The following is a 22,501-nucleotide window of genomic DNA, read 5'->3' on the forward strand; positions in this document are numbered from 1 at the left end:
CTCTTGATCTGCAGTCGAATGCTCTACCACTGAGCTACTCCCCCTTGCTCATAACCGTTATGTCGATTTAACTAAATAAACGGAATGATCCGTGCTGTTACAGGGGGAACTCGGGTTTGAACCAAGGACCTCTTGATCTGCAGTCGAATGCGAACTATTCCCCCTTGTTCATAACCGTAATGTCGATTTAACTAAATAAACGGAATGATCCGTGCTGTTACAGGGAGAACATGGGTTTGAACCAAGTACCTCTCGATCTGCAGTCGAATGCTCTACCACTGATTTATTTCCCTTTGTTCATAGTCGTAATGTCGATTTAGCTAAAATGAAGGCAATGATCCGTGCTGTTACAGGGAGAACTCGGGTTTGAACCAAGGACCTCTCGATCTGCAGTCGAATGCTCTACCACTGAGCTATTCCCCCTTGTTCAAGGCCGTAATGTCGATTTAACTAAAATAAACGGAATGATCCGTGCTGTTACAGGGAGAACTCGGGTTTGAACCAAGGACCGCTCGATCTGCCGTCGAATGCTCTACCGCTGAGCTATTCCCCCTTTTTCAAGGCCGTATTGTCGATTTAACTAAAATAAACGGAATGATCCGTTTTGTTACAGGGAGAACTCGGGTTTGAACCAAGGACCTCTCGATCTGCAGTCGAATGCTCTACCAGTGAGCTATTCCCCCTAGTTCAAGGCAGTAATGTTGATTTAACCAAAATAAAGGCAATGATCCGTGCTATTACAGGAAGAACTTTGGTTTGAACCAAGGACCTCTCGATCTGCAGTCGAATGCTCTACCACTGAGCTATTCCCCTTTGTTCCTCGCCCTAATGTCGATTTAACTAAAAAAAAGGAATGATCCGTGCTGTTACAGGGGGAAATCGGGTTTGAACCAAGGAACTCTCGATCTGCAGTCGAATGCTCTACCAGTGAGCTATTCCCCCTAGTTCAAGGCCGTAATGTCGATTTAACTAAAATAAAGGCAATGATCCGTTCTATTACAGGAAGAACTTTGGTTTGAACCAAGGACCTCTCGATCTGCAATCGAATGCTCTACCACTGAGCTATTCCCCTTTGTTCCTCGCCCTAATGTCGATTTAACTAAAATAAAAGGAATGATCCGTGCTGTTACAGGGGGAACTCGGGTTTGAACCAAGGAACTCTCGATCTGCAGTCGAGTGCTCTACCGCTGAGCTATTCCCTCGTGTTCATAACCGTAATGTCGATTTAACTAAAATAAACGAAATTATCCGTGCTGTTACAGGGGGAACTCGAGTTTGAACCAATGACCTCTTGATCTGCAGTCGAATGCTCTACCACTGAGCTACTCCCCCTTGTTCATAACCGTTATGTCGATTTAACTAAAATAAACGGAATGATCCGTGCTGTTACAGGGGGAACTCGGGTTTGAACCAAGAACCTCTCGATCTGCAGTCGAATTCTCTACCACTGAGCTTTTCCCATTGTTCATAACCGTAATGTCGATTTAACTAAAATAAACGGAATGATCCGTGCTGTTACAGGGGGAACTCGGGTTTGATCCAAGGACCTCTCGATCTGCAGTCGAATGCTCTACCACTGAGCTATTCCCCCGCGTTCGTAACCGTAATGTCGATTTAACTAAAATAAACGAAATGATCCGTGCTGTTACAGGGGGAACTCGAGTTTGAACCAATGACCTCTTGATCTGCAGTCGAATGCTCTACCACTGAGCTACTCCCCCTTGTTCATAACCGTTATGTCGATTTAACTAAATAAACGGAATGATCCGTGCTGTTACAGGGGGAACTCGGGTTTGAACCAAGTACCTCTCGATCTGCAGTCGATTGCTCTACCACTGAGCTAATCCCCCTTGTTCATAGCCGTAATGTCGGTTTAACTAAAATAAACGAAATGATCCGTGCTGTTACAGGGAGAGCACGGGTTTGAACCAAGTACCACTTGATTTGCAGTCGAATGCTCTACCACTGAGCTATTCCCCCTTATTCTTAGCCGTAATGTCGATTTAACTAAAATGAAGGCAATGATCCGTGCTGTTACAGGGAGAACTCGGGTTTGAACCAAGGACCTCTCGATATGCAGTCGAATGCTCTACCACTGAGCTATTCCCCCTAGTTCAAGGCCGTAATGTCGATTTACCTAAAATAAAGGCAATGATCCGTGCTGTTACAGGGAGAACTCGGGTTTGAACCAAGGACCTCTCGATCTGCAGTCGAATGCTCTACCGCTGAGCTATTCCCCCTTGTTCATAGCCGTAATGTCGATTTTACTAAAATTAACGGAATGATCCGTGCTGTTACAGGGAGAACACGGGTTTGAACCAAGGACCTCTTGATCTGCAGTCGAATGCGAGCTATTCCCCCTTGTTCATAACCGTAATGTCGCATTAACTAAAATAAACGGAATGATCCGTGCTGTTACAGTGGGAACTCGGGTTTGAACCAAGGACCTCTCGATCTGCAGTCGAATGCTCTACCACTGATTTATTTCCCTTTGTTCATAGTCGTAATGTCGATTTAGCTAAAATGAAGGCAATGATCCGTGTGGTTACACGGAGAACTCGGGTTTGAACCAAGGACCTCTCGATCTGCAGTCGAATGCTCTACCACTGAGCTATTCCCAATAGTTCAAGGTCGTAATGTCGATTTAACTAAAATAAAGGCAATGATCCGTGCTGTTACAGGGAGAACTCGGGTTTGATCCAAGGACCTCTCGATCTGCAGTCGAATGCTCTACCACTGAGCTATTCCCCTTTGTTCCTCGCCCTAATGTCGATTTAACTAAAATAAAAGGAATGATCCGTGCTGTTACAGGGGGAACTCGGGTTTGAACCAAGGACCTCTCGATCTGCAGTCGAATGCTCTACCGCGGAGCTATACCCCCTTGTTCATAGCCGTAATGTCGATTTAACTAAAATTAACGGAATGATCCGTGCTGTTACAGGGAGAACACGGGTTTGAACCAAGGACCTCTTGATCTGCAGTCGAATGCGAGCTATTCCCCCTTGTTCATAACCGTAATGTCGATTTAACTAAATAAACGGAATGATCCGTGCTGTTACAGGGAGAACATGGGTTTGAACCAAGTACCTCTCGATCTGCAGTCGAATGCTCTACCACTGATTTATTTCCCTTTGTTCATAGTCGTAATGTCGATTTAGCTAAAATGAAGGCAATGATCCGTGCTGTTACAGGGAGAACTCGGGTTTGAACCAAGGACCTCTCGATCTGCAGTCGAATGCTCTACCACTGAGCTATTCCCCCTTGTTCAAGGCCGTAATGTCGATTTAACTAAAATAAACGGAATGATCCGTGCTGTTACAGGGAGAACTCGGGTTTGAACCAAGGACCGCTCGATCTGCCGTCGAATGCTCTACCGCTGAGCTATTCCCCCTTTTTCAAGGCCGTATTGTCGATTTAACTAAAATAAACGGAATGATCCGTTTTGTTACAGGGAGAACTCGGGTTTGAACCAAGGACCTCTCGATCTGCAGTCGAATGCTCTACCAGTGAGCTATTCCCCCTAGTTCAAGGCAGTAATGTTGATTTAACCAAAATAAAGGCAATGATCCGTGCTATTACAGGAAGAACTTTGGTTTGAACCAAGGACCTCTCGATCTGCAGTCGAATGCTCTACCACTGAGCTATTCCCCTTTGTTCCTCGCCCTAATGTCGATTTAACTAAAAAAAAGGAATGATCCGTGCTGTTACAGGGGGAAATCGGGTTTGAACCAAGGAACTCTCGATCTGCAGTCGAATGCTCTACCAGTGAGCTATTCCCCCTAGTTCAAGGCCGTAATGTCGATTTAACTAAAATAAAGGCAATGATCCGTTCTATTACAGGAAGAACTTTGGTTTGAACCAAGGACCTCTCGATCTGCAGTCGAATGCTCTACCACTGAGCTATTCCCCTTTGTTCCTCGCCCTAATGTCGATTTAACTAAAATAAAAGGAATGATCCGTGCTGTTACAGGGGGAACTCGGGTTTGAACCAAGGACCTCTCGATCTGCAGTCGAATGCTCTACCGCGGAGCTATACCCCCTTGTTCATAGCCGTAATGTCGATTTAACTAAAATTAACGGAATGATCCGTGCTGTTACAGGGAGAACACGGGTTTGAACCAAGGACCTCTTGATCTGCAGTCGAATGCGAGCTATTCCCCCTTGTTCATAACCGTAATGTCGATTTAACTAAATAAACGGAATGATCCGTGCTGTTACAGGGAGAACATGGGTTTGAACCAAGTACCTCTCGATCTGCAGTCGAATGCTCTACCACTGATTTATTTCCCTTTGTTCATAGTCGTAATGTCGATTTAGCTAAAATGAAGGCAATGATCCGTGCTGTTACAGGGAGAACTCGGGTTTGAACCAAGGACCTCTCGATCTGCAGTCGAATGCTCTACCACTGAGCTATTCCCCCTTGTTCAAGGCCGTAATGTCGATTTAACTAAAATAAACGGAATGATCCGTGCTGTTACAGGGAGAACTCGGGTTTGAACCAAGGACCGCTCGATCTGCCGTCGAATGCTCTACCGCTGAGCTATTCCCCCTTTTTCAAGGCCGTATTGTCGATTTAACTAAAATAAACGGAATGATCCGTTTTGTTACAGGGAGAACTCGGGTTTGAACCAAGGACCTCTCGATCTGCAGTCGAATGCTCTACCAGTGAGCTATTCCCCCTAGTTCAAGGCAGTAATGTTGATTTAACCAAAATAAAGGCAATGATCCGTGCTATTACAGGAAGAACTTTGGTTTGAACCAAGGACCTCTCGATCTGCAGTCGAATGCTCTACCACTGAGCTATTCCCCTTTGTTCCTCGCCCTAATGTCGATTTAACTAAAAAAAAGGAATGATCCGTGCTGTTACAGGGGGAAATCGGGTTTGAACCAAGGAACTCTCGATCTGCAGTCGAATGCTCTACCAGTGAGCTATTCCCCCTAGTTCAAGGCCGTAATGTCGATTTAACTAAAATAAAGGCAATGATCCGTTCTATTACAGGAAGAACTTTGGTTTGAACCAAGGACCTCTCGATCTGCAGTCGAATGCTCTACCACTGAGCTATTCCCCTTTGTTCCTCGCCCTAATGTCGATTTAACTAAAATAAAAGGAATGATCCGTGCTGTTACAGGGGGAACTCGGGTTTGAACCAAGGAACTCTCGATCTGCAGTCGAGTGCTCTACCGCTGAGCTATTCCCTCGTGTTCATAACCGTAATGTCGATTTAACTAAAATAAACGAAATTATCCGTGCTGTTACAGGGGGAACTCGAGTTTGAACCAATGACCTCTTGATCTGCAGTCGAATGCTCTACCACTGAGCTACTCCCCCTTGTTCATAACCGTTATGTCGATTTAACTAAAATAAACGGAATGATCCGTGCTGTTACAGGGGGAACTCGGGTTTGAACCAAGAACCTCTCGATCTGCAGTCGAATTCTCTACCACTGAGCTTTTCCCATTGTTCATAACCGTAATGTCGATTTAACTAAAATAAACGGAATGATCCGTGCTGTTACAGGGGGAACTCGGGTTTGATCCAAGGACCTCTCGATCTGCAGTCGAATGCTCTACCACTGAGCTATTCCCCCGCGTTCGTAACCGTAATGTCGATTTAACTAAAATAAACGAAATGATCCGTGCTGTTACAGGGGGAACTCGAGTTTGAACCAATGACCTCTTGATCTGCAGTCGAATGCTCTACCACTGAGCTACTCCCCCTTGTTCATAACCGTTATGTCGATTTAACTAAATAAACGGAATGATCCGTGCTGTTACAGGGGGAACTCGGGTTTGAACCAAGTACCTCTCGATCTGCAGTCGATTGCTCTACCACTGAGCTAATCCCCCTTGTTCATAGCCGTAATGTCGGTTTAACTAAAATAAACGAAATGATCCGTGCTGTTACAGGGGGAACTCGGGTTTGAACCAAGGACCTCTTGATCTGCAGTCGAATGCGAGCTATTCCCCCTTGTTCATAACCGTAATGTCGATTTAACTAAAATAAACGGAATGATCCGTGCTGGTACAGTGGGAACTCGGGTTTGAACCAAGGACCTCTCGATCTGCAGTCGAATGCTCTACCACTGAGCTATTCCCCTTTGTTCTTCGCCCTAATGTCGATTTAACTAAAATAAAAGGAATGATCCGTGCTGTTACAGGGGGAACTCGGGTTTGAACCAAGGAACTCTCGATCTGCAGTCGAGTGCTCTACCGCTGAGCTATTCCCTCGTGTTCATAACCGTAATGTCGATTTAACTAAAATAAACGAAATTATCCGTGCTGTTACAGGGGGAACTCGAGTTTGAACCAATGACCTCTTGATCTGCAGTCGAATGCTCTACCACTGAGCTACTCCCCCTTGTTCATAACCGTTATGTCGATTTAACTAAAATAAACGGAATGATCCGTGCTGTTACAGGGGGAACTCGGGTTTGAACCAAGAACCTCTCGATCTGCAGTCGAATTCTCTACCACTGAGCTTTTCCCCTTGTTCATAACCGTAATGTCGATTTAACTAAATTAAACGGAATGATCCGTGCTGTTACAGGGAGAACACGGGTTTGAACCAAGTTCCTCTCGATCTGCAGTCGAAAGCTCTACCGCTGAGCTATTCCCCCTTGTTCTTAGCCGTAATGTCGATTTAACTAAAATAAAAGGAATGATCCGTGCTGTTACAGGGGGAACTCGGGTTTGAACCAAGGACCTCTCGATCTGCAGTCGAATGCTCTACCGCTGAGCTATTCCCCCTTGTTCATAGCCGTAATGTCGATTTAACAAAAATAAACGAAATGATCCGTGCTGTTACAGGGGGAACTCGGGTTTGAACCAAGGACCTCTTGATCTGCAGTCGAATGCGAGCTATTCCCCCTTGTTCATAGCCGTAATGTCGATTTAACTAAAATAAACGGAATGATCCGTGCTGGTACAGTGGGAACTCGGGTTTGAACCAAGGACCTCTCGATCTGCAGTCGAATGCTCTACCACTGAGCTATTTCCCTTTGTTCATAGCCGTAATGTCGATTTAACTAAAATAAACGGAATGATCCGTGCTGGTACAGTGGGAACTCGGGTTTGAACCAAGGACCTCTCGATCTGCAGTCGAATGCTCTACCACTGAGCTATTTCCCTTTGTTTATAGCCGTAATGTCGATTTAACTAAATTAAACGGAATGATCCGTGCTGTTACAGGGAGAACACGGGTTTGAACCAAGTTCCTCTCGATCTGCAGTCGAAAGCTCTACCGCTGAGTTATTCCCCCTTGTTCTTAGCCGTAATGTCGATTTAACTAAAATAAAAGGAATGATCCGTGCTGTTACAGGGGGAACTCGGGTTTGAACCAAGGACCTCTCGATCTGCAGTCGAGTGCTCTACCGCTGAGCTATTCCCTCGTGTTCATAACCGTAATGTCGATTTAACTAAAATAAACGAAATTATCCGTGCTGTTACAGGGGGAACTCGAGTTTGAACCAATGACCTCTTGATCTGCAGTCGAATGCTCTACCACTGAGCTACTCCCCCTTGTTCATAACCGTTATGTCGATTTAACTAAAATAAACGGAATGATCCGTGCTGTTACAGGGGGAACTCGGGTTTGAACCAAGAACCTCTCGATCTGCAGTCGAATTCTCTACCACTGAGCTTTTCCCCTTGTTCATAACCGTAATGTCGATTTAACTAAAATAAACGGAATGATCCGTGCTGTTACAGGGGGAACTCGGGTTTGATCCAAGGACCTCTCGATCTGCAGTCGAATGCTCTACCACTGAGCTATTCCCCCGCGTTCGTAACCGTAATGTCGATTTAACTAAAATAAACGAAATGATCCGTGCTGTTACAGGGGGAACTCGAGTTTGAACCAATGACCTCTTGATCTGCAGTCGAATGCTCTACCACTGAGCTACTCCCCCTTGTTCATAACCGTTATGTCGATTTAACTAAATAAACGGAATGATCCGTGCTGTTACAGGGGGAACTCGGGTTTGAACCAAGTACCTCTCGATCTGCAGTCGATTGCTCTACCACTGAGCTAATCCCCCTTGTTCATAGCCGTAATGTCGGTTTAACTAAAATAAACGAAATGATCCGTGCTGTTACAGGGGGAACTCGGGTTTGAACCAATGACCTCTTGATCTGCAGTCGAATGCTCTACCACTGAGCTACTCCCCCTTGTTCATAACCGTTATGTCGATTTAACTAAAATAAACGGAATGATCCGTGCTGTTACAGGGGGAACTCGGGTTTGAACCAAGAACCTCTCGATCTGCAGTCGAATTCTCTACCACTGAGCTTTTCCCCTTGTTCATAACCGTAATGTCGATTTAACTAAATTAAACGGAATGATCCGTGCTGTTACAGGGAGAACACGGGTTTGAACCAAGTTCCTCTCGATCTGCAGTCGAAAGCTCTACCGCTGAGCTATTCCCCCTTGTTCTTAGCCGTAATGTCGATTTAACTAAAATAAAAGGAATGATCCGTGCTGTTACAGGGGGAACTCGGGTTTGAACCAAGGACCTCTCGATCTGCAGTCGAATGCTCTACCGCTGAGCTATTCCCCCTTGTTCATAGCCGTAATGTCGATTTAACAAAAATAAACGAAATGATCCGTGCTGTTACAGGGGGAACTCGGGTTTGAACGAAGGACCTCTTGATCTGCAGTCGAATGCGAGCTATTCCCCCTTGTTCATAGCCGTAATGTCGATTTAACTAAAATAAACGGAATGATCCGTGCTGGTACAGTGGGAACTCGGGTTTGAACCAAGGACCTCTCGATCTGCAGTCGAATGCTCTACCACTGAGCTATTTCCCTTTGTTCATAGCCGTAATGTCGATTTAACTAAAATAAACGAAATGATCCGTGCTGTTACAGGGGGAACTCGGGTTTGAACCAAGGACCTCTTGATCTGCAGTCGAATGCGAGCTATTCCCCCTTGTTCATAGCCGTAATGTCGATTTAACTAAAATAAACGGAATGATCCGTGCTGGTACAGTGGGAACTCGGGTTTGAACCAAGGACCTCTCGATCTGCAGTCGAATGCTCTACCACTGAGCTATTTCCCTTTGTTCATAGCCGTAATGTCGATTTAACTAAAATAAACGGAATGATCCGTGCTGGTACAGTGGGAACTCGGGTTTGAACCAAGGACCTCTCGATCTGCAGTCGAATGCTCTACCACTGAGCTATTTCCCTTTGTTTATAGCCGTAATGTCGATTTAACTAAATTAAACGGAATGATCCGTGCTGTTACAGGGAGAACACGGGTTTGAACCAAGTTCCTCTCGATCTGCAGTCGAAAGCTCTACCGCTGAGTTATTCCCCCTTGTTCTTAGCCGTAATGTCGATTTAACTAAAATAAAAGGAATGATCCGTGCTGTTACAGGGGGAACTCGGGTTTGAACCAAGAACCTCTCGATCTGCAGTCGAATTCTCTACCACTGAGCTTTTCCCCTTGTTCATAACCGTAATGTCGATTTAACTAAAATAAACGGAATGATCCGTGCTGTTACAGGGGGAACTCGGGTTTGATCCAAGGACCTCTCGATCTGCAGTCGAATGCTCTACCACTGAGCTATTCCCCCGCGTTCGTAACCGTAATGTCGATTTAACTAAAATAAACGAAATGATCCGTGCTGTTACAGGGGGAACTCGAGTTTGAACCAATGACCTCTTGATCTGCAGTCGAATGCTCTACCACTGAGCTACTCCCCCTTGTTCATAACCGTTATGTCGATTTAACTAAATAAACGGAATGATCCGTGCTGTTACAGGGGGAACTCGGGTTTGAACCAAGTACCTCTCGATCTGCAGTCGATTGCTCTACCACTGAGCTAATCCCCCTTGTTCATAGCCGTAATGTCGGTTTAACTAAAATAAACGAAATGATCCGTGCTGTTACAGGGGGAACTCGGGTTTGAACCAATGACCTCTTGATCTGCAGTCGAATGCTCTACCACTGAGCTACTCCCCCTTGTTCATAACCGTTATGTCGATTTAACTAAAATAAACGGAATGATCCGTGCTGTTACAGGGGGAACTCGGGTTTGAACCAAGAACCTCTCGATCTGCAGTCGAATTCTCTACCACTGAGCTTTTCCCCTTGTTCATAACCGTAATGTCGATTTAACTAAATTAAACGGAATGATCCGTGCTGTTACAGGGAGAACACGGGTTTGAACCAAGTTCCTCTCGATCTGCAGTCGAAAGCTCTACCGCTGAGCTATTCCCCCTTGTTCTTAGCCGTAATGTCGATTTAACTAAAATAAACGGAATGATCCGTGCTGTTACAAGGAGAACACGGGTTTGAACCAAGGACCTCTCAATCTGCAGTAGAATGCTCTACCACTGTGCTATTCCCCCTAGTTCAAGGCCGTAATGTCGATTTAACTAAAATAAAGGCAATGATCCGTGCTGTTACAGGGACAACTCGGGTTTGAACCAAGGACCTCTCGATCTGCAGTCGAATGCTCTACCGCTGAGCTATTCCCCCTTGTTCATAGCCGTAATGTCGATTTAACAAAAATAAACGAAATGATCCGTGCTGTTACAGGGGGAACTCGGGTTTGAACCAAGGACCTCTTGATCTGCAGTCGAATGCGAGCTATTCCCCCTTGTTCATAGCCGTAATGTCGATTTAACTAAAATAAACGGAATGATCCGTGCTGGTACAGTGGGAACTCGGGTTTGAACCAAGGACCTCTCGATCTGCAGTCGAATGCTCTACCACTGAGCTATTTCCCTTTGTTCATAGCCGTAATGTCGATTTAACTAAAATAAACGGAATGATCCGTGCTGGTACAGTGGGAACTCGGGTTTGAACCAAGGACCTCTCGATCTACAGTCGAATGCTCTACCACTGAGCTATTTCCCTTTGTTTATAGCCGTAATGTCGATTTAACTAAATTAAACGGAATGATCCGTGCTGTTACAGGGAGAACACGGGTTTGAACCAAGTTCCTCTCGATCTGCAGTCGAAAGCTCTACCGCTGAGCTATTCCCCCTTGTTCTTAGCCGTAATGTCGATTTAACTAAAATAAAAGGAATGATCCGTGCTGTTACAGGGGGAACTCGGGTTTGAACCAAGGACCTCTCGATCTGCAGTCGAGTGCTCTACCGCTGAGCTATTCCCTCGTGTTCATAACCGTAATGTCGATTTAACTAAAATAAACGAAATTATCCGTGCTGTTACAGGGGGAACTCGAGTTTGAACCAATGACCTCTTGATCTGCAGTCGAATGCTCTACCACTGAGCTACTCCCCCTTGTTCATAACCGTTATGTCGATTTAACTAAAATAAACGGAATGATCCGTGCTGTTACAGGGGGAACTCGGGTTTGAACCAAGAACCTCTCGATCTGCAGTCGAATTCTCTACCACTGAGCTTTTCCCCTTGTTCATAACCGTAATGTCGATTTAACTAAAATAAACGGAATGATCCGTGCTGTTACAGGGGGAACTCGGGTTTGATCCAAGGACCTCTCGATCTGCAGTCGAATGCTCTACCACTGAGCTATTCCCCCGCGTTCGTAACCGTAATGTCGATTTAACTAAAATAAACGAAATGATCCGTGCTGTTACAGGGGGAACTCGAGTTTGAACCAATGACCTCTTGATCTGCAGTCGAATGCTCTACCACTGAGCTACTCCCCCTTGTTCATAACCGTTATGTCGATTTAACTAAATAAACGGAATGATCCGTGCTGTTACAGGGGGAACTCGGGTTTGAACCAAGTACCTCTCGATCTGCAGTCGATTGCTCTACCACTGAGCTAATCCCCCTTGTTCATAGCCGTAATGTCGGTTTAACTAAAATAAACGAAATGATCCGTGCTGTTACAGGGGGAACTCGGGTTTGAACCAATGACCTCTTGATCTGCAGTCGAATGCTCTACCACTGAGCTACTCCCCCTTGTTCATAACCGTTATGTCGATTTAACTAAAATAAACGGAATGATCCGTGCTGTTACAGGGGGAACTCGGGTTTGAACCAAGAACCTCTCGATCTGCAGTCGAATTCTCTACCACTGAGCTTTTCCCCTTGTTCATAACCGTAATGTCGATTTAACTAAATTAAACGGAATGATCCGTGCTGTTACAGGGAGAACACGGGTTTGAACCAAGTTCCTCTCGATCTGCAGTCGAAAGCTCTACCGCTGAGCTATTCCCCCTTGTTCTTAGCCGTAATGTCGATTTAACTAAAATAAAAGGAATGATCCGTGCTGTTACAGGGGGAACTCGGGTTTGAACCAAGGACCTCTCGATCTGCAGTCGAATGCTCTACCGCTGAGCTATTCCCCCTTGTTCATAGCCGTAATGTCGATTTAACAAAAATAAACGAAATGATCCGTGCTGTTACAGGGGGAACTCGGGTTTGAACCAAGGACCTCTTGATCTGCAGTCGAATGCGAGCTATTCCCCCTTGTTCATAGCCGTAATGTCGATTTAACTAAAATAAACGGAATGATCCGTGCTGGTACAGTGGGAACTCGGGTTTGAACCAAGGACCTCTCGATCTGCAGTCGAATGCTCTACCACTGAGCTATTTCCCTTTGTTCATAGCCGTAATGTCGATTTAACTAAAATAAACGGAATGATCCGTGCTGGTACAGTGGGAACTCGGGTTTGAACCAAGGACCTCTCGATCTGCAGTCGAATGCTCTACCACTGAGCTATTTCCCTTTGTTTATAGCCGTAATGTCGATTTAACTAAATTAAACGGAATGATCCGTGCTGTTACAGGGAGAACACGGGTTTGAACCAAGTTCCTCTCGATCTGCAGTCGAAAGCTCTACCGCTGAGCTATTCCCCCTTGTTCTTAGCCGTAATGTCGATTTAACTAAAATAAAAGGAATGATCCGTGCTGTTACAGGGGGAACTCGGGTTTGAACCAAGGACCTCTCGATCTGCAGTCGAGTGCTCTACCGCTGAGCTATTCCCTCGTGTTCATAACCGAAATGTCGATTTAACTAAAATAAACGAAATTATCCGTGCTGTTACAGGGGGAACTCGAGTTTGAACCAATGACCTCTTGATCTGCAGTCGAATGCTCTACCACTGAGCTACTCCCCCTTGTTCATAACCGTTATGTCGATTTAACTAAAATAAACGGAATGATCCGTGCTGTTACAGGGGGAACTCGGGGTTGAACCAAGAACCTCTCGATCTGCAGTCGAATTCTCTACCACTGAGCTTTTCCCCTTGTTCATAACCGTAATGTCGATTTAACTAAAATAAACGGAATGATCCGTGCTGTTACAGGGGGAACTCGGGTTTGATCCAAGGACCTCTCGATCTGCAGTCGAATGCTCTACCACTGAGCTATTCCCCCGCGTTCGTAACCGTAATGTCGATTTAACTAAAATAAACGAAATGATCCGTGCTGTTACAGGGGGAACTCGAGTTTGAACCAATGACCTCTTGATCTGCAGTCGAATGCTCTACCACTGAGCTACTCCCCCTTGTTCATAACCGTTATGTCGATTTAACTAAATAAACGGAATGATCCGTGCTGTTACAGGGGGAACTCGGGTTTGAACCAAGTACCTCTCGATCTGCAGTCGATTGCTCTACCACTGAGCTAATCCCCCTTGTTCATAGCCGTAATGTCGGTTTAACTAAAATAAACGAAATGATCCGTGCTGTTACAGGGGGAACTCGGGTTTGAACCAAGGACCTCTTGATCTGCAGTCGAATGCGAGCTATTCCCCCTTGTTCATAACCGTAATGTCGATTTAACTAAAATAAACGGAATGATCCGTGCTGGTACAGTGGGAACTCGGGTTTGAACCAAGGACCTCTCGATCTGCAGTCGAATGCTCTTCCACTGAGCTATTTCCCTTTGTTCATAGCCGTAATGTCGATTTAACTAAACTAAACGGAATGATCCGTGCTGTTACAGGGAGAGCACGGGTTTGAACCAAGTACCTCTTGATCTGCAGTCGAATGCTCTACCACTGAGCTATTCCCCCTTGTTCTTAGCCGTAATGTCGATTTAACTAAAATAAACGGAATGATCCGTGCTGTTACAGGGAGAACACGGGTTTGAACCAAGGACCTGTCGATCTGCAGTCGAATGCTCTACCATTGAGCTATTCCCCTTTGTTCCTCGCCCTAATGTCGATTTAACTAAAATAAAAGGAATGATCCGTGCTGTTACAGGGGGAACTCGGGTTTGAACCAAGGACCTCTCGATCTGCAGTCGAATGCTCTACCGCTGAGCTATTCCCCCTTGTTCATAGCCGTAATGTCGATTTAACAAAAATTAACGGAATGATCCGTGCTGTTACAGGGAGAACACGGGTTTGAACCAAGGATCTCTTGATTTGCAGTCGAATGCGAGCTATTCCCCCTTGTTCATAACCGTAATGTCGCATTAACTAAAATAAACGAAATGATCCGTGCTGTTACAGTGGGAACTCGGGTTTGAACCAAGGACCTCTCGATCTGCAGTCGAATACTCTACCACTGATTTATTTCCCTTTGTTCATAGTCGTAATGTCGATTTAGCTAAAATAAACGGAATGATCCGTGCTGTTACAGGGAGAACTCGGGTTTGAGCCAAGTTCCTCTCGATCTGCAGTCGAAAGCTCTACCGCTGAGCTATTCCCCCTTGTTCTTAGCCGAAATGTCGATTTAACTAAAATAAACGGAATGATCCGTGCTGTTACAGGTGGAACTCGGGTTTGAACCAAGTACCTCTCGATCTGCAGTCGAATGCTCTACCACTGACCTATTCCCCCGCGTTCGTAACCGTAATGTCGATTTAACTAAAATAAACGAAATGATCCGTGCTGTTACAGGGGGAACTCGGGTTTGAACCAAGGACCTGTCGATCTGCAGTCGAATGCTCTACCACTGAGCTATTTCCCTTTGTTCATAGCCGTAATGTCAATTTAACTAAAATAAACGGAAGGATCCGTGCTGTTACAGGGAGAGCACGGGTTTGAACCAAGTACCTCTTGATCTGCAGTCGAATGCTCTACCACTGAGCTATTCCCCCTTGTTCTTAGCCGTAATGTCGATTTAACTAAAATAAACGGAATGATCCGTGCTGTTACAGGGAGAACACGGGTTTGAACCAAGGACCTCTCAATCTGCAGTAGAATGCTCTACCACTGTGCTATTCCCCCTAGTTCAAGGCCGTAATGTCGATTTAACTAAAATGAAGGCAATGATCCGTGCTGTTACAGGGAGAACTCGGGTTTGAACCAAGGACCTCTCGATCTGCAGTCAAATGCTCTACCACTGAGCTATTCCCCCTTGTTCTTAGCCGTAATGTCGATTTAACTAAAATAAAGGCAATGATCCGTGCTGTTACAGGGACAACTCGGGTTTGAACCAAGGACCTCTCGATCTGCAGTCGAATGCTCTACCACTGAGCTATTCCCCTTTGTTCCTCGCCCTAATTTCGATTTAACTAAAATAAAAGGAATGATCCGTGCTGTTACAGGGGGCACTCGGGTTTGAACCAAGGACCTCTCGATCTGCAGTCGAATGCTCTACCGCTGAGCTATTCCCCCTTGTTCATAGCCGTAATGTCGATTTAACTAAAATTAACGGAATGATCCGTGCTGTTACAGGGAGAACACGGGTTTGAACCAAGGACCTCTTGATCTGCAGTCGAATGCGAGCTATTCCCCCTTGTTCATAACCGTAATGTCGCATTAACTAAATTAAACGGAATGATCCGTGCTGTTACAGGGAGAGCACGGGTTTGAACCAAGTACCTCTTGATCTGCAGTCGAATGCTCTACCACTGAGCTATTCCCCCTTGTTCTTAGCCGTAATGTCGATTTAACTAAAATAAACGGAATGATCCGTGCTGTTAAAGGGAGAACACGGGTTTGAATTAAGGACCTCTCGATCTGCAGTCGAATGCTCTACCATTGAGCTATTCCCCTTTGTTCCTCGCCCTAATGTCGATTTAACTAAAATAAAAGGAATGATCCGTGCTGTTACAGGGGGAACTCGGGTTTGAACCAAGGACCTCTCGATCTGCAGTCGAATGCTCTACCGCTGAGCTATTCCCCCTTGTTCATAGCCGTAATGTCGATTTAACTAAAATTAACGGAATGATCCGTGCTGTTACAGGGAGAACACGGGTTTGAACCAAGGACCTCTTGATCTGCAGTCGAATGCGAGCTATTCCCCCTTGTTCATAACCGTAATGTCGCATTAACTAAATTAAACGGAATGATCCGTGCTGTTACAGGGAGAGCACGGGTTTGAACCAAGTACCTCTTGATCTGCAGTCGAATGCTCTACCACTGAGCTATTCCCCCTTGTTCTTAGCCGTAATGTCGATTTAACTAAAATAAACGGAATGATCCGTGCTGTTACAGGGAGAACACGGGTTTGAACCAAGGACCTCTCGATCTGCAGTCGAATGCTCTACCACTGAGCTATTCCCCTTTGTTCCTCGCCCTAATGTCGATTTAACTAAAATAAAAGGAATGATCCGTGCTGTTACAGGGGGCACTCGGGTTTGAACCAAGTACCTCTTGATCTGCAGTCGAATGCTCTACCACTGAGCTATTCCCCCTTGTTCTTAGCCGTAATGTCGATTTAACTAAAATAAACGGAATGATCCGTGCTGTTACAGGGAGAACACGGGTTTGAACCAAGGACCGGTCGATCTGCAGTCGAATGCTCTACCATTGAGCTATTCCCCTTTGTTCCTCGCCCTAATGTCGATTTAACTAAAATAAAAGGAATGATCCGTGCTGTTACAGGGGGAACTCGGGTTTGAACCAAGGACCTCTCGATCTGCAGTCGAATGCTCTACCGCTGAGCTATTCCCCCTTGTTCATAGCCGTAATGTCGATTTAACAAAAATTAACGGAATGATCCGTGCTGTTACAGGGAGAACACGGGTTTGAACCAAGGATCTCTTGATTTGCAGTCGAATGCGAGCTATTCCCCCTTGTTCATAACCGTAATGTCGCATTAACTAAATTAAACGGAATGATCCGTGCTGTTACAGGGAGAGCACGGGTTTGAACCAAGTACCTCTTGATCTGCAGTCGAATGCTCTACCACTGAGCTATTCCCCCTTGTTCTTAGCCGTAATGTCGATTTAACTAAAATAAACGGAATGATCCGTGCTGTTAAAGGGAGAACACGGGTTTGAATTAAGGACCTCTCGATCTGCAGTCGAATGCTCTACCATTGAGCTATTCCCCTTTGTTCCTCGCCCTAATGTCGATTTAACTAAAATAAAAGGAATGATCCGTGCTGTTACAGGGGGAACTCGGGTTTGAACCAAGGACCTCTCGATCTGCAGTCGAATGCTCTACCGCTGAGCTATTCCCCCTTGTTCATAGCCGTAATGTCGATTTAACTAAAATTAACGGAATGATCCGTGCTGTTACAGGGAGAACACGGGTTTGAACCAAGGACCTCTTGATCTGCAGTCGAATGCGAGCTATTCCCCCTTGTTCATAACCGTAATGTCGCATTAACTAAATTAAACGGAATGATCCGTGCTGTTACAGGGAGAGCACGGGTTTGAACCAAGTACCTCTTGATCTGCAGTCGAATGCTCTACCACTGAGCTATTCCCCCTTGTTCTTAGCCGTAATGTCGATTTAACTAAAATAAACGGAATGATCCGTGCTGTTACAGGGAGAACACGGGTTTGAACCAAGGACCTCTCGATCTGCAGTCGAATGCTCTACCACTGAGCTATTCCCCTTTGTTCCTCGCCCTAATGTCGATTTAACTAAAATAAAAGGAATGATCCGTGCTGTTACAGGGGGCACTCGGGTTTGAACCAAGTACCTCTTGATCTGCAGTCGAATGCTCTACCACTGAGCTATTCCCCCTTGTTCTTAGCCGTAATGTCGATTTAACTAAAATAAACGGAATGATCCGTGCTGTTACAGGGAGAACACGGGTTTGAACCAAGGACCGGTCGATCTGCAGTCGAATGCTCTACCATTGAGCTATTCCCCTTTGTTCCTCGCCCTAATGTCGATTTAACTAAAATAAAAGGAATGATCCGTGCTGTTACAGGGGGAACTCGGGTTTGAACCAAGGACCTCTCGATCTGCAGTCGAATGCTCTACCGCTGAGCTATTCCCCCTTGTTCATAGCCGTAATGTCGATTTAACAAAAATTAACGGAATGATCCGTGCTGTTACAGGGAGAACACGGGTTTGAACCAAGGATCTCTTGATTTGCAGTCGAATGCGAGCTATTCCCCCTTGTTCATAACCGTAATGTCGCATTAACTAAAATAAACGAAATGATCCGTGCTGTTACAGTGGGAACTCGGGTTTGAACCAAGGACCTCTCGATCTGCAGTCGAATACTCTACCACTGATTTATTTCCCTTTGTTCATAGTCGTAATGTCGATTTAGCTAAAATAAACGGAATGATCCGTGCTGTTACAGGGAGAACTCGGGTTTGAACCAAGTTCCTCTCGATCTGCAGTCGAAAGCTCTACCGCTGAGCTATTCCCCCTTGTTCTTAGCCGAAATGTCGATTTAACTAAAATAAACGGAATGATCCGTGCTGTTACAGGTGGAACTCGGGTTTGAACCAAGTACCTCTCGATCTGCAGTCGAATGCTCTACCACTGACCTATTCCCCCGCGTTCGTAACCGTAATGTCGATTTAACTAAAATAAACGAAATGATCCGTGCTGTTACAGGGGGAACTCGGGTTTGAACCAAGGACCTGTCGATCTGCAGTCGAATGCTCTACCACTGAGCTATTTCCCTTTGTTCATAGCCGTAATGTCGATTTAACTAAAATAAACGGAAGGATCCGTGCTGTTACAGGGAGAGCACGGGTTTGAACCAAGTACCTCTTGATCTGCAGTCGAATGCTCTACCACTGAGCTATTCCCCCTTGTTCTTAGCCGTAATGTCGATTTAACTAAAATAAACGGAATGATCCGTGCTGTTACAGGGAGAACACGGGTTTGAACCAAGGACCTCTCAATCTGCAGTAGAATGCTCTACCACTGTGCTATTCCCCCTAGTTCAAGGCCGTAATGTCGATTTAACTAAAATGAAGGCAATGATCCGTGCTGTTACAGGGAGAACTCGGGTTTGAACCAAGGACCTCTCGATCTGCAGTCAAATGCTCTACCACTGAGCTATTCCCCCTTGTTCTTAGCCGTAATGTCGATTTAACTAAAATAAAGGCAATGATCCGTGCTGTTACAGGGACAACTCGGGTTTGAACCAAGGACCTCTCGATCTGCAGTCGAATGCTCTACCACTGAGCTATTCCCCTTTGTTCCTCGCCCTAATTTCGATTTAACTAAAATAAAAGGAATGATCCGTGCTGTTACAGGGGGCACTCGGGTTTGAACCAAGGACCTCTCGATCTGCAGTCGAATGCTCTACCGCTGAGCTATTCCCCCTTGTTCATAGCCGTAATGTCGATTTAACTAAAATTAACGGAATGATCCGTGCTGTTACAGGGAGAACACGGGTTTGAACCAAGGACCTCTTGATCTGCAGTCGAATGCGAGCTATTCCCCCTTGTTCATAACCGTAATGTCGCATTAACTAAATTAAACGGAATGATCCGTGCTGTTACAGGGAGAGCACGGGTTTGAACCAAGTACCTCTTGATCTGCAGTCGAATGCTCTACCACTGAGCTATTCCCCCTTGTTCTTAGCCGTAATGTCGATTTAACTAAAATAAACGGAATGATCCGTGCTGTTAAAGGGAGAACACGGGTTTGAATTAAGGACCTCTCGATCTGCAGTCGAATGCTCTACCATTGAGCTATTCCCCTTTGTTCCTCGCCCTAATGTCGATTTAACTAAAATAAAAGGAATGATCCGTGCTGTTACAGGGGGAACTCGGGTTTGAACCAAGGACCTCTCGATCTGCAGTCGAATGCTCTACCGCTGAGCTATTCCCCCTTGTTCATAGCCGTAATGTCGATTTAACTAAAATTAACGGAATGATCCGTGCTGTTACAGGGAGAACACGGGTTTGAACCAAGGACCTCTTGATCTGCAGTCGAATGCGAGCTATTCCCCCTTGTTCATAACCGTAATGTCGCATTAACTAAATTAAACGGAATGATCCGTGCTGTTACAGGGAGAGCACGGGTTTGAACCAAGTACCTCTTGATCTGCAGTCGAATGCTCTACCACTGAGCTATTCCCCCTTGTTCTTAGCCGTAATGTCGATTTAACTAAAATAAACGGAATGATCCGTGCTGTTACAGGGAGAACACGGGTTTGAACCAAGGACCTCTCGATCTGCAGTCGAATGCTCTACCACTGAGCTATTCCCCTTTGTTCCTCGCCCTAATGTCGATTTAACTAAAATAAAAGGAATGATCCGTGCTGTTACAGGGGGCACTCGGGTTTGAACCAAGGACCTCTCGATCTGCAGTCGAATGCTCTACCGCTGAGCTATTCCCCCTTGTTCATAGCCGTAATGTCGATTTAACTAAAATTAACGGAATGATCCGTGCTGTTACAGGGAGAACACGGGTTTGAACCAAGGACCTCTTGATCTGCAGTCGAATGCGAGCTATTCCCCCTTGTTCATAACCGTAATGTCGCATTAACTAAAATAAACGAAATGATCCGTGCTGTTACAGTGGGAACTCGGGTTTGAACCAAGGACCTCTCGATCTGCAGTCGAATACTCTACCACTGATTTATTTCCCTTTGTTCATAGTCGTAATGTCGATTTAGCTAAAATAAACGGAATGATCCGTGCTGTTACAGGGAGAACTCGGGTTTGAACAAAGTTCCTCTCGATCTGCAGTCGAAAGCTCTACCGCTGAGCTATTCCCCCTTGTTCTTAGCCGTAATGTCGATTTAACTAAAATAAACGGAATGATCCGTGCTGTTACAGGGGGAACTCGGGTTTGAACCAAGTACCTCTCGATCTGCAGTCGAATGCTCTACCACTGAGCTATTCCCCCTTGTTCTTAGCCGTAATGTCGATTTAACTAAAATAAACGGAATGATCCGTGCTGTTACAGGGAGAACACAGGTTTGAACCAAGGACCTCTCAATCTGCAGTAGAATGCTCTACCACTGTGCTATTCCCCCTAGTTAGGGCCGTAATGTCGATTGAACTAAAATGAAGGCAATGATCCGTGCTGTTACAGGGAGAACTCGGGTTTGAACCAAGGACCTCTCGATCTGCAGTCGAATGCTCTACCACTGAGCTATTCCCCTTTGTTCCTCGCCCTAATGTCGATTTAACTAAAATAAAAGGAATGATCCGTGCTGTTACAGGGGGCACTCGGGTTTGAACCAAGGACCTCTCGATCTGCAGTCGAATGCTCTACCGCTGAGCTATTCCCCCTTGTTCATAGCCGTAATGTCGATTTAACTAAAATTAACGGAATGATCCGTGCTGTTACAGGGAGAACACGGGTTTGAACCAAGGACCTCTTGATCTGCAGTCGAATGCGAGCTATTCCCCCTTGTTCATAACCGTAATGTCGCATTAACTAAAATAAACGGAATGATCCGTGCTGTTACAGGGAGAGCACGGGTTTGAACCAAGTACCTCTTGATCTGCAGTCGAATGCTCTACCACTGAGCTATTCCCCCTTGTTCTTAGCCGTAATGTCGATTTAACTAAAATAAACGGAATGATCCGTGCTGTTACAGGGAGAACACGGGTTTGAACCAAGGACCTCTCGATCTGCAGTCGAATGCTCTACCATTGAGCTATTCCCCTTTGTTCCTCGCCCTAATGTCGATTTAACTAAAATAAAAGGAATGATCCGTGCTGTTACATGGGGAACTCGGGTTTGAACCAAGGACCTCTCGATCTGCAGTCGAATGCTCTACCGCTGAGCTATTCCCCCTTGTTCATAGCCGTAATGTCGATTTAACAAAAATTAACGGAATGATCCGTGCTGTTACAGGGAGAACACGGGTTTGAACCAAGGACCTCTTGATTTGCAGTCGAATGCGAGCTATTCCCCCTTGTTCATAACCGTAATGTCGCATAAACTAAAATAAACGAAATGATCCGTGCTGTTACAGTGGGAACTCGGGTTTGAACCAAGGACCTCTCGATCTGCAGTCGAATACTCTACCACTGATTTATTTCCCTTTGTTCATAGTCGTAATGTCGATTTAGCTAAAATAAACGGAATGATCCGTGCTGTTACAGGGAGAACTCGGGTTTGAGCCAAGTTCCTCTCGATCTGCAGTCGAAAGCTCTACCGCTGAGCTATTCCCCCTTGTTCTTAGCCGTAATGTCGATTTAACTAAAATAAACGGAATGATCCGTGCTGTTACAGGGGGAACTCGGGTTTGGACCAAGTACCTCTCGATCTGCAGTCGAATGCTCTACCACTGAGCTATTCCCCCGCGTTCGTAACCGTAATGTCGATTTAACTAAAATAAACGAAATGATCCGTGCTGTTACAGGGAGAACACGGGTTTGAAACAAGGACCTCTCGATCTGCAGTCGAATGCTCTACCATTGAGCTATTCCCCTTTGTTCCTCGCCCTAATGTCGATTTAACTAAAATAAAAGGAATGATCCGTGCTGTTACA

The 22,501-nt window shown here is 45.5% G+C and overlaps 21 non-coding genes across 21 annotated transcripts; all 21 read right to left on the reverse strand.

The window, feature by feature from the left end:
* Positions 1–351: 351 nt before the first annotated feature.
* Positions 352–423, reverse strand: TRNAC-GCA (transfer RNA cysteine (anticodon GCA)). Its single transcript has one exon. It is a non-coding gene; the product is annotated as a tRNA-Cys (tRNA).
* Positions 424–1,519: 1,096 nt separating this feature from the next.
* TRNAC-GCA (transfer RNA cysteine (anticodon GCA)) lies at positions 1,520–1,591 on the reverse strand. The gene has a single exon. It is a non-coding gene; the product is annotated as a tRNA-Cys (tRNA).
* A 577-nt stretch (positions 1,592–2,168) lies between these two features.
* TRNAC-GCA (transfer RNA cysteine (anticodon GCA)) lies at positions 2,169–2,240 on the reverse strand. Its single transcript has one exon. It is a non-coding gene; the product is annotated as a tRNA-Cys (tRNA).
* A 949-nt stretch (positions 2,241–3,189) lies between these two features.
* Positions 3,190–3,261, reverse strand: TRNAC-GCA (transfer RNA cysteine (anticodon GCA)). Its single transcript has one exon. It is a non-coding gene; the product is annotated as a tRNA-Cys (tRNA).
* A 1,087-nt stretch (positions 3,262–4,348) lies between these two features.
* TRNAC-GCA (transfer RNA cysteine (anticodon GCA)) lies at positions 4,349–4,420 on the reverse strand. Its single transcript has one exon. It is a non-coding gene; the product is annotated as a tRNA-Cys (tRNA).
* Positions 4,421–5,516: 1,096 nt separating this feature from the next.
* Positions 5,517–5,588, reverse strand: TRNAC-GCA (transfer RNA cysteine (anticodon GCA)). Its single transcript has one exon. It is a non-coding gene; the product is annotated as a tRNA-Cys (tRNA).
* Positions 5,589–6,675: 1,087 nt separating this feature from the next.
* On the reverse strand, positions 6,676–6,747 carry TRNAC-GCA (transfer RNA cysteine (anticodon GCA)). Its single transcript has one exon. It is a non-coding gene; the product is annotated as a tRNA-Cys (tRNA).
* Positions 6,748–7,705: 958 nt separating this feature from the next.
* TRNAC-GCA (transfer RNA cysteine (anticodon GCA)) lies at positions 7,706–7,777 on the reverse strand. The gene has a single exon. It is a non-coding gene; the product is annotated as a tRNA-Cys (tRNA).
* A 706-nt stretch (positions 7,778–8,483) lies between these two features.
* TRNAC-GCA (transfer RNA cysteine (anticodon GCA)) lies at positions 8,484–8,555 on the reverse strand. The gene has a single exon. It is a non-coding gene; the product is annotated as a tRNA-Cys (tRNA).
* Positions 8,556–9,504: 949 nt separating this feature from the next.
* TRNAC-GCA (transfer RNA cysteine (anticodon GCA)) lies at positions 9,505–9,576 on the reverse strand. Its single transcript has one exon. It is a non-coding gene; the product is annotated as a tRNA-Cys (tRNA).
* Positions 9,577–10,792: 1,216 nt separating this feature from the next.
* TRNAY-GUA (transfer RNA tyrosine (anticodon GUA)) lies at positions 10,793–10,865 on the reverse strand. Its single transcript has one exon. It is a non-coding gene; the product is annotated as a tRNA-Tyr (tRNA).
* A 577-nt stretch (positions 10,866–11,442) lies between these two features.
* Positions 11,443–11,514, reverse strand: TRNAC-GCA (transfer RNA cysteine (anticodon GCA)). Its single transcript has one exon. It is a non-coding gene; the product is annotated as a tRNA-Cys (tRNA).
* A 706-nt stretch (positions 11,515–12,220) lies between these two features.
* On the reverse strand, positions 12,221–12,292 carry TRNAC-GCA (transfer RNA cysteine (anticodon GCA)). The gene has a single exon. It is a non-coding gene; the product is annotated as a tRNA-Cys (tRNA).
* Positions 12,293–13,250: 958 nt separating this feature from the next.
* TRNAC-GCA (transfer RNA cysteine (anticodon GCA)) lies at positions 13,251–13,322 on the reverse strand. Its single transcript has one exon. It is a non-coding gene; the product is annotated as a tRNA-Cys (tRNA).
* An 828-nt stretch (positions 13,323–14,150) lies between these two features.
* TRNAC-GCA (transfer RNA cysteine (anticodon GCA)) lies at positions 14,151–14,222 on the reverse strand. The gene has a single exon. It is a non-coding gene; the product is annotated as a tRNA-Cys (tRNA).
* A 1,730-nt stretch (positions 14,223–15,952) lies between these two features.
* Positions 15,953–16,024, reverse strand: TRNAC-GCA (transfer RNA cysteine (anticodon GCA)). The gene has a single exon. It is a non-coding gene; the product is annotated as a tRNA-Cys (tRNA).
* Positions 16,025–16,723: 699 nt separating this feature from the next.
* On the reverse strand, positions 16,724–16,795 carry TRNAC-GCA (transfer RNA cysteine (anticodon GCA)). The gene has a single exon. It is a non-coding gene; the product is annotated as a tRNA-Cys (tRNA).
* Positions 16,796–17,234: 439 nt separating this feature from the next.
* TRNAC-GCA (transfer RNA cysteine (anticodon GCA)) lies at positions 17,235–17,306 on the reverse strand. The gene has a single exon. It is a non-coding gene; the product is annotated as a tRNA-Cys (tRNA).
* A 699-nt stretch (positions 17,307–18,005) lies between these two features.
* TRNAC-GCA (transfer RNA cysteine (anticodon GCA)) lies at positions 18,006–18,077 on the reverse strand. The gene has a single exon. It is a non-coding gene; the product is annotated as a tRNA-Cys (tRNA).
* Positions 18,078–19,807: 1,730 nt separating this feature from the next.
* On the reverse strand, positions 19,808–19,879 carry TRNAC-GCA (transfer RNA cysteine (anticodon GCA)). The gene has a single exon. It is a non-coding gene; the product is annotated as a tRNA-Cys (tRNA).
* A 950-nt stretch (positions 19,880–20,829) lies between these two features.
* TRNAC-GCA (transfer RNA cysteine (anticodon GCA)) lies at positions 20,830–20,901 on the reverse strand. Its single transcript has one exon. It is a non-coding gene; the product is annotated as a tRNA-Cys (tRNA).
* Between the last annotated feature and the right edge of the window lie 1,600 nt (positions 20,902–22,501).

This window comes from Phalangium opilio, unplaced genomic scaffold (genome assembly GCF_054372755.1).
Source record: "Phalangium opilio isolate 3A_F unplaced genomic scaffold, DU_Popi_V2 ptg000021l_1, whole genome shotgun sequence".
In the NCBI taxonomy this organism is placed as follows: Eukaryota; Metazoa; Arthropoda; class Arachnida; order Opiliones; family Phalangiidae; genus Phalangium; species Phalangium opilio.